This window comes from Triticum urartu, chromosome 4A (genome assembly GCF_056163025.1).
Source record: "Triticum urartu cultivar PI428250 chromosome 4A, HENAU_Tu73, whole genome shotgun sequence".
In the NCBI taxonomy this organism is placed as follows: Eukaryota; Viridiplantae; Streptophyta; class Magnoliopsida; order Poales; family Poaceae; genus Triticum; species Triticum urartu.
In genome coordinates, this window is record NC_141876.1 from 345,537,120 (window position 1) to 345,548,224 (window position 11,105).

The following is an 11,105-nucleotide window of genomic DNA, read 5'->3' on the forward strand; positions in this document are numbered from 1 at the left end:
CGATCTTCTTGACTAAGTCGTCATTCTTCTCCAGTAGGGTCTTGATTTCCTCCTCATATCCATCGCGGGTAAACTTGAGTTCTTCCTCCAGCTCGATGATCCTAGTCTTTGCCTTCTTCAAGTCCATCATGTCCGCACACATCTGGTTCTCCTGATGTCGAATGTGCTGGTTTAACTCCTGGATGAAAGCTGCAATGGATCTATCCTTCTTAGTGCTGATTACTTCCCATTTCTCGTCTCAGCGCCCACATATTTGGTAAATAGTGTCCTTAAGCTCCCTGTTGTAAACTTCTCCAATGCGTCCCATGGTGATGTGAACTGCCATACTCTTTCCTAAACTCCAGGTTGATGCGTCGAAGGAAAATTCTATGGGTTTAGAAGTTGGCGAGAACGTCCTTCCTGGAACTTGTACTTGAATCATCCAGCGCTCCTCTTCAGGTAAAGTGGTGTTGTACGTCCCGGTGAAGCTTGGTATTCCAATGTTCAAGTACCTAGTGACTTCCTTCAAGTGGCGTCCAAAAGGTGTGTCTTCATCCGGTTGTGCAAACTTGTTCTTCATCTCCGTCATCCTAAAGAGTAGAAAATGGAGAGGAGTCAGAAATGAGAAGAGAAGTGTGACCTAGGGTTTATCTTAGTGGTCGTGTCCTACACTCAGCGTGTGCTCTGATACCATCTTGTAGCAACCCGACCTCAGATGGTCAAGTCTCTGTGCTTCAGTGTCATCCCTGGATCGGTAATGCTGACACACACAATACTCAAAGGATTTATAACAGAATAGCAATCACACACTATTACATCGAATGTCTCCAAAGAGAACTTATTACAATAATATGGCTTAAGGCCATCTAATGCGATAACAGCGGAAGGCTTGGAAGATAAAGTGAGTCCATCAACTCCAACGGCATAGCTGAGCTGCACGGCAACGACCTAACGAACCTTACTCCTTGTATGAAAAGTCTGCAACATAATACGTTGCAGCCCGAAAACGGGTCAGCACATGGAATATGCTAGCAAAATAACACAGTAGAGCTGAAACAGAATAATGCTATCACTACATGCATATATGGCTGGTGGAAAGCTGTATGGTTGTAGTTTTGCGAAAAGCCAATTTTTCCCTACAACAACGGAATATATTTTAATTTACTATCATGGTGGTTGAAACATCATTGAGAAGGCATCCCCAACTCAATCCCAATTAAAGTGAATTAACATCCCAACAGTATTAATTAATCATGGTGAGATACATGAGATAACCCAAGTACTAGATACTCAAGAATTGTCCATAACCAGGGACACGGCTAACCATGATTAGATTGTACACTCTGCAGAGGTTTGCGCACTTTTCCCCACAAGACTCGACCGCCTCCGTTGAATTTCTCGCACTACATGGTGTTTGAGAAACGGATGACCGAGACACAGTCTTTCAGAAACGTTAACTCTCTACTCCGGGTAGACCATACCAAACCTACAAAACCCACTACCTGCTGATCTACCTCTTCAAGAGCTTCACGTAACTTACTCAACTATGCTAGAGCCCATAATAGCTTGTGGCTGCACACGGAAGTTTCTAGCATGAATCATCTCAGTTCCCTTTGAGCCTGGGTGGCGGTCCATAGGAAGATCACACGCGTACCCCGGGATTTCCAAAAAAACAGACAACACTGGGTTCTCCAGGTGCCTCAATCCACCCAGTTGTTTGATTAAGTTGCCACCTTAAGTTGAACCAGTAATTAACAATCTCACATCTGACATGAATTTCACTCAAACCCAAACCACGTCTACGAGCATAGCATAGCAATAAGCAATACGTAGAAGTAACTCCCAAGGGTTTGAATGTAACAGGGCAATAGGTTCTACCTCAGCAACTACTTCCCAACCCACAAGTTAATGACATCCTAATCATGCAATGTTTGAGGATTGGAACTAATGCATAAAAACTGGGTAATAATGGGATATGATCAAAGTGTTACTTGCCTTGCCGACGATCCGCGAATCCTAGAGACTCGTAGTAACACGCTTCGCACTTCGGGAATTCTATTGCAAGAAAACAATAACATACATAAGTAACAAGCAACGATGCACAAGCAAAACTAAAATAAGAGAGGTTGACCAGAAAGTTCAAATTAAGAACTCCGGTTCACAAAAAGAATCAAATCAAACGAAGCAACGAAACTCAAACGGCGAAAGAAAGAAGCTTCATTTACTAATATGAAACTAGGTCAAATTTTATAGTAGAAAAAACTTGTTTGAGTTGGTTAAACGGAAAGAGGGTTTCGAGACGAAACTCCAGGCGCTTGAATCGCCTGATACCGTTAAACGAGCGAAAAGATAAACAGAAACTAAGATCGGATCAGAAATCACGATCAGAAAAATTCGTGGAATAAATCCGATAAAAGAAAACTCACGAACAGACTAACGAACGAGCGTTCGTTAGTTGTTTCTAACGGACGAGGAACCGTTCATTAAAAGGAACGTTCGGACGAACATCCGCTAACTAGAAGAACCGAGAAAAACCGGCGAATCCTAAAGAAAACGGATCTAGGGTTTTTAAAAAAACCGAACGGTTTTTATTAAAAAAACAGGCGGCGGGGCACGGTGGCTACCTCCGGCGAGGGGCTCCGGCGGGGCGGGGTGCGGGGCGGCGGGGCGCGGTGGCTACCTCCGGCGAGGGGCTCCGGCGGGGCGGGGTGCGGGGCGGCGGGGCTTGGCGGCGGCGGCGGCGGTGGTGGTGTTGGGGGCGGGGGTGGTGACGTATATAAAGGGGCGGGGGCGGCGACTTGGAGGAGGGGGCAAGGCGCGGCGGAGGCGGAGTGCAACTCGGACTCCGGTCCGAGTGGCGGCGGCGGCGGCGCGCGCGCGCAGGAGGCGGCGGCGGCCTGGCGCGGCTGGGCCTTAGGCCCAGTCGGCGCGGAACCCTTTTTTTAAACTTCGCCAACCGAAATAAAATCCTAAAAAGAAAATAAATAAATAAAAACCTAAAAATGCCAAAACAATTTTTCACCGTCTAAATAAAATATTTAGAACAAGATGAACATTTTCTTGGCGCTATAATGCAATTTTGAAAAACATGCAATTTTTCTAATGCAAATAAAATCCGAATAAAATCCAATAAAAATCAATTTAATGATTTTAATATTTTTCCTCCAATATTTCATTTATTTTGGAGAAGTCATATTATCTCCTCTCTTTAATTTTTAATGTGAAATATTTTTCGGAGAGAAATAATTAAAATCAAATCCTCTTTTCATTATTTGATAAAAGAATCAAATATGAAGACCGGGAAATGCCCAGCTCTCTCCGAGGGTCCTTGAGCTGCTTAGGATTTCGAGGATTACGGAATGGAAAATCAATAAAACATGATATGAATGGATGACCTATGTATAACATTCCAATTTGAAAATTTGGGATGTTACAAATGATCTAGTTTGACAAAAATATTGGTCTTGAAATACTCATCTGCTTTTCAGCCAGCTTGAAGATGTAGATCTTGCCGATGTATGATTGCCAAAATTGCCGGGTTATAAAACAGATGATACCGGGTCATAATTGTTGCTAACGTCTGGTCAATCTTATGTTGACTTGGTGCTTGCTTTTGTAAATATAGCTTACAATCATTTAGTCGGCTACTGGGCCTTTCTATGAATAGCTTAGAGGAAATAAACTTTGCAAATTTCTCCGATAATAATATAATACCTGGTTTGCTCAAAACTGAGAAATTGAAGATGTTCCTCCCTTATATGCATATCACGTGTATCCCCCAAGTCTTAAGAGGAGAACATAGCGATAGCTTAAGACTTGCTTTAAAATGCTGCAACTTTGGAGAAATCCAATTTATTCATCTAAGACACCTGTCATAAACTGAATATTTTGCACCTCACATGCGTAGTCACTACTAGGGAAAACCCTAGTAGTAGCCCGGGTTTTGAGGCTATCAGCAGCGCGGGCGGCCACGCTACCAATAAGGCGCTACAGCTAACTCTTAGTAGTAGCGCTATCTGTACCCGCGCTACTACTATTAACTATATCAGCAGTGCTTTTCCGGAACGTGCTACTATTTGTTAGCTGCATTGATTTCCTAGCCCCGAGCTACTGCTATATCTTTCACCATTACCACCCTGTTTCAGCTTCAATAAACTGCAATTTCGAGATACTAGGTAGTACTAGATATCAATTTCATAAATCCATAAAGCATTATAGGTACTAGGTAGTATTCCCTCGGTTCCAAATTACTCGTCATGGTTTTAGTTCAAATTTGAACTAAAACCACGATGAGTAATTTGGAACCGAGGGAGTACTAGATAACAATTTCATATATACTCAACATGCATCCTCAAGCAGTACTAGGTGATATCGACGGCGATCATCATATGTAGTTCTAGATGATATCGACGACAATCATCATATGTAGTTCTAGATGATATAGCCACACACACATATATAGTTCTAGATGATATCGACGACGATCATCATCCTCAAGCCTGGGCGGTGGGTGTTCCTGATAGTAATTAGGATGGCCTGTCCAACACGAAGATTCTTGCGAACGAGGAATCTCTTCCACCCAACCGAGTTTAAGTGTGTGTGACCGTCTGTGTCCATGCGGTAAGTACAGGTGGTGATGGAGCCCCTTGCGGTAAGGCGTAGTCCAGCTGAGCCTTCTTCATCACGCTCGATACCACAACTCACAGATTGGTTCTTTGGCAATTTCTGAATAAGAAAAACATATAAATTAATAAATAGCTTTGCACATACTCTTGCAAATATATTTCTATTAAGTCTAGATTTCTACACTATCAAAAGACACAGTACTACACATTTGTACTAATTAATCATGAATTCTACTAATAAGTATATATGGATTATCTACACTATTAATAGTTCCTTGGATTCTACACCAATAAGCATGTGACCAGACTCTACACTAAAGCATATCATCGACTAGATTCCACAAAGCATATCATTGGACTCTACACTAAGCATATCATCGGATTCACTAAGCATATCATCGGATAATTTGCATTTGTAAGTATAACAATAAAGCATATATATATATATATCATCAAATTACTACAGTCAGTATAACACACCATTTCATGTCGATCGACCATGGTACTTGTCAGACGGGTCACAAATGGCACCCCGACAAAGTCATCACGTGGCGGAATTATGTCCCATAGGTTGCACACCTCCTCCTCGCTCAGCCTCATTCTTTGAGATACAATGGCTTCATGAAGTGGGTTCTCATCATCTTCATCGAGTGGGTCCTCATTATCTTCATCATCTTCGTCATCTTCATCATCTTCGGCATCTTCATCATCTTCCACCAGGCTGAGATAAATGACAGCCAGTTTGGGTCTTTCTGCTCTGAAGGAGAAGCTAATCAACTCACCACCAGTAAGATGCATGTGGGCGAGGAAACGGCCCCATCCATCTCCTCCAATCTGCGACATATTGTGTCCTTTCTCGACCTCCATAGTGTACGGCCCCTAGGAGCCTCAAATGTCATAGTGTCTCCTGTCAGCTTGTTGAATTTCAACCTCACATTGCATGGGAAGATCTGTGTAAAAAAAGAAAAATGACACAATGCTGTAATACCAACACTAAAAATAAAATAGTTGTTACATTTCATCTAATTTCTTACCGCCGCATGACGAAAACTCGGCTAGAAGTAGATGCCAAATAGCTTGCCAGTTGCAAGGCTGCTGGCGCACATTGACTTGCACAGTCAACATAGTGGTGGTGGTGTCGGCGCCATTTTCCTAAAGCAATATGAGGAAAGGATTAACGATCCACTTCACAGGAAAGAAAAACAGTAGCCTGTGATATTTTTGGTTCTTCCGCGAGAAGAAATTTTATGGACAAGTATAAGGGTACCAAATAAGGGTACCACCTACCAAGACATTTCATCTATTTTGGCCCCTATTGCCTAAGATAATTGATTAAAAAACAAGTGGCAAATTTAACTAAATTGGCACCTACATTTTGCCAAAAGTAATTTATTACAAAAAAACAAAAGCATCTACCTATCCATGTACAGAAAAAATAATAATAAAATGGTGCATACTAAATCAACTAGCCTACTAAATCCACTAGCATACTAAATCAACTAAATCAAAATGTTCTAAATCAACTAGCCTACTAAATCTACTAAATCAACTAGTTTACTAAATCAACTAAATCAAAATGTTCTAAATCAACTAAATCAACTAGCCTACTAAATCAACTAAATCATATCAACTAAATCAAACTGTTGCATATGAACTAGCCTACTAAATCAAAATGTAGCAGGGAGGAGGGAGAAGGAGGGGCGACTCGAGGAGGGAGAAGGGAGTAGGACAGAGGAGGAAGGCGGAGCGAGGAGGGGCCGACCGGCGGCGAGTCGAGGAAGGACGGAGGAGGAGGGTGGTACCGAGTCCAGCGAGGAGGAGGAGTTGACGGCGGCATAGAGGGAAGAGGGGTAGGCGACGGCGGCTGGCGGGGGCGACGGAAGCCGGCGGGGGAGGACCGACGCGCGGGGGGGTTGAGGGGGAGTGAGTGTGAGTGTGAGGAGAGCGTGGGGGCCGGGTTGGAGATAGCTAGTTTTAGCAGTAGCGCTCTAAAGGCAAAGGCGCTGCTGCTAAACTACCTAGCAGTAGCGCGGTCTCAATAACAGCACTGCTGCTAGAACTAGCTTTGCGGCGGGGTCGTGGGAATTATAGCAGTAGCACGTCTTAGAGGAGGCGCGCTACTGCTACGTCTATTTCAGCAGCGAGTACTACCGGAGCGCGCTACTGCTACATTGCAGCAGCGCCTTATTTTAAAACTCGCTACTGGTAAGATCCTGTGTATAAGCTTTTCCCAAGTAGTGAGCTCCCAAGTGCCGGGTCATTATGCAATAATGAGCATAGACTTTGTAGATATGATCATGTAGATTTGAGCAGCAACGTGTAGCCCCCAAGGCCGGCTCAGTAAGATAATACTGAGTTGGGACTTTGCATCTACTTCAAAAAACTAACACCAAATGATGTAGCTCCCAAGTTTCGGGTTACCTTTGACATGCGCAATTAGTAGCTGATGTCTACTATGCAGCTTTATTCTTGTAGACACGTGTTGGGCCTCCAATCAGAGAGTTTTGTAGGACAGTAGCAATTTTCCCTCAAGTAGATGACCTAAGGTTTATCAATCTATGGGAGGTGTAGGATGAATATTGTGACGCCCCGAGACCGATGCTCCAGATGCCTTCCATTTATTTAGTTGTTGTCGTGTGTTTATTGTGTTTGTTGCATTATCATATTTGTTTGGCATATTTCATTCCTATATGTTTGTTGCCATGTTCATGATGAATGCCATTGCCATATTTTCTTCTTGCATCATGTTCATCATTTGTTACATTTTGCCATCCTTGTTGTGCCATGATCATCTTGCTTTATTGTATGCTTCATGATTTTTGTTGTTGCCTTTGTGATCTTCTGTTGCATTTGCATCATGATCATCATTGTAGTGTGCATATTTATCGTGTTTATATTTGTGGTGGGCTTGTTATATTTGTGAACTCCTTCTCCTCATATTCCTTGATGTTTCATCTTACCCTTTCCATCTTAATCATCATCAAGTGCAACACCCCATCACTTGCTACTTCCTTCCAATTCTCACCCATTTATTGCAAGTGGCATTTCCTGTCTCAGTTAAATGCTCACTGTTTTCATATGAATCCTAGACCATGCCAATAGTCACCTCTCCAAATTTCAGTTCATTTGGATGTGTTTTGATTGGGTTCAAAAATGGCTCAAGTTTGAATTTAATTCAAACTTGAATTATTTTTCTATATCTAAAAAAGTCTAAAACATTTTATTCAAATTGTGCGTATTTCGAGGACTCCATAAATATCTTCATCTCTGCCAAATTCCATATCTACTCTCGTCTTTCTTTTCTTCCAATTTTCTGTTTGAAGAAAATCAAAAGAAGAGAATTGGGGGAGAGAGAGAAAGCCCACTTGCCACTTACCTGTTCACTTTCAGCCCACCGGACCCACCAGCACCAGCACCCTCTTCTTCTTCCTTCTTGTACGGTAGTGCATCCAACACCGCCACATCGATGCTCGCTTGATTTGATGGCCGGAGACCTCCCTAGCATCCTATAAAACCTGTCCAAACCCTACCCTAGCCTCTCCTCTGTCCATTTACCCTCTCCTTGCCGCCGCCATCAGGTAAGTCGCCCACCACACGCCGACGCCATGGCCGAGAGGAGACCGAGCTCTTCTCCGGTGTGAAGCAGCCCGCAGCCACCCGTCTTCTTCTGTGAGAAGCACCTTGATCATCTCTGCCTTCCTCTTCCTCCACGCCATCGACCGCATGCCCCGAGAGCTCCCTCCTCGACATCCTCGACTTCATCTTCTTCACGGAATCAGACGCCTCCCCCCAAACAGCCCGTCTCCTTGCCGTATCCAATGTTCGACGACCTCGTACGACTCCAGCAGCTGCCCATAGTGATGATCCGCACCTCCCCATCTTCTTTCCTGTAGCTCCGGTCGTCATAGTCGATCCCTTCGTGCCTGAGGCCATGACCGCCATGTCCACCATGGCAGCAAGCTCAAGCTCATGACCTGCTCTCTTGCCTCCGTTGCATTTGCACACACACCCGGCTCTGCGTCCCCTCATGTTCACGCGCTGAGCACAACACGTGCTCCATACCCTTGCATCTCGAGCATGTCGGGAGGTAACTCCGGCGAGACATCCGCCGTCACTTTGGTCACCGACGAGGTTGCTCTGCTCCTCTATTTCTTTCGCACATACGCCTCTCCCGCGCACATGCCTCTCTTCCAGTCGCCAGCAATGGTCGTAGCCATGGGCATCAAGGCTTGGCCTCACGCACGCCCAACCATGCACACACCGCGCCCGTGCTGCACGCCCACAGCTCGTGCGCATTCCATGGCCCCGATCGTCGCTTCACCTAGGCTTCTCTCGCCACCGCCTCGTTTTTGTCAGTGCCGCGCCCGAGACGGGCACAAGCTCGTGGTCGAGCATTTGTACGCGAGCCACCGCACCCACACTCCCCTGCAAATCTCGCACCCACGCCGGAGCTCTTTTGCTACAGGAGCCACTGCCTTCGCTCACTATCGTCGCTGGAGTTTTGCTGCCCTTCCCTAAAGCCATGACTTGGTGTTGGGATCAGCTATAAGTTATTGCATCCCACTTTACCACAATCTCCTCACTAGCCTGGTGGTCATCGCCGCGCCATGCTCGCCCATGCATGTTTCCACAGCCCCGCCGGCGACCTGCAGCCGCTGGTGTTGGCTCCCATCGCCGTCCATGTCACCGTCGATTCATGGGAAAAGCAAGGCTTGACCTTTGATCGCGTTCTAATACTGCAGCGCCCATGTTTCACCACAAACACACATCTAACGCAGTGGTCCACACACTCATTTGCATGCCGGAGGTTCTGGGTTTGATCCCAGGTTCCCCTGATTCTTTTTCTCCCTTGCTTCTCTGTTTTACATCGAGCACACACACATCGAGAATAAAATTGGGTTGCCTCCCAACAAGATCTGTCATTTAACGCCCTAGCTAGGCACGATGATTTCAATGATGCTCACATAAAGGATAAGAATTGAAACATAAAGAGAGCATCATGAAGAATATGACTAGCACATTTAAGTCTAACATACTTCCTATGCATAGGGATTTTGTGAGCAAACAACTTGTGGGAACAATAATCAACTAGCATAGGAAGGTAAAACAAGCATAACTTCAAAACTTTAAGCACATAGAGAGGAAACTTGATATTATTGCAATTCCTACAAGCATATATTCCTCCCTCATAATAATTTTCAGTAGCATCATGAATGAATTCAACAATATAACCAGCACCTAAATCATTCTCTTCATGATCTACAAGCATATAATTTTTACTACTCTCCACATAAGCAAAATTCTTCTCATGAATAATAGTGGGAGCAAACTCAACAAAGTAACTATCATGTGAGGCATAATCCAATTGAAAGTTAAAATCATGATGAAAAGTTTCATGGGTATCATTATTCTTTATAGCATACAAGTCATCACAATAATCATCATAGATAGCGGGAATGCTCTCATCATAATAAATTTGCACATCAAAACTTGGGGGACTAAAAATATCATCTTCATCAAACATAGCTTCCCCAAGCTTGTGGCTTTGCATATCATTAGCATCATGGATATTCAAGGAATTCATACTAACAACATTGCAATCATGCTCATCATTCAAATATTTAGTGCCAAACATTTTATAGATTTCTTCTTCTAGCACTTGAGCACAATTATCCTTTCCATCATACTCACGAAAGATATTAAAAAGGTGAAGCGTATGAGACAAACTCAATTCCATATTTTTTGTAATTTTATTTTATAAACTAACTAGTGATAAAACAAGAAACTAAAAGACTCGATTGCAAGATCTAAAGATATACCTTCAAGCACTCACCTCCCGGGCAACGGCGCCAGAAAAGAGCTTGATGTCTACTACACAACCTTCTTCTTGTAGACGTTGTTGGGCCTCCAAGTGCGGAGGTTTGTAGGACAGTAGCAAATTTCCCTCAAGTGGATGACCTAAGGTTTATCAATCCGTAGGAGGCGTAGGATGAAGATGGTCTCTCTCCAACAACCCTGCAACCAAATAACAAAGAGTCTCTTGTGTCCCCAACACACCCAATACAATGGTAAATTGTATAGGTGCACTAGTTCGGCGAAGAGATGGTGAAACAAGTGGTAAATGGATGGTAGATAATAGTTTTTGTAATCTGAAATAATAAAAACAGCAAGGTAACGAATGATAAAAGTGAGCGTAAACGGTATTGCAATGTGTGGAAATAAGGCCTAGGGTTCATACTTTCGCTAGTGTAAGTTCCCTCAACAATACTAACATAATTGGATCATAAAAGTATCCCTCAACATGCAACAAAGAGTCACTCCAAAGTCACTAATAGCGGAGAATGAATGAAGAGATTATGGTAGGGTACGAAACCACCTCAAAGTTATTCTTTCCAATCAATCCGTTGGGCTATTCCTATAAGTGTCACAAACAGCCCTAGAGTTCGTACTAGAATAACACCTTAAGACACACATCAACTAAAACCCTAATGTCACCTAGAT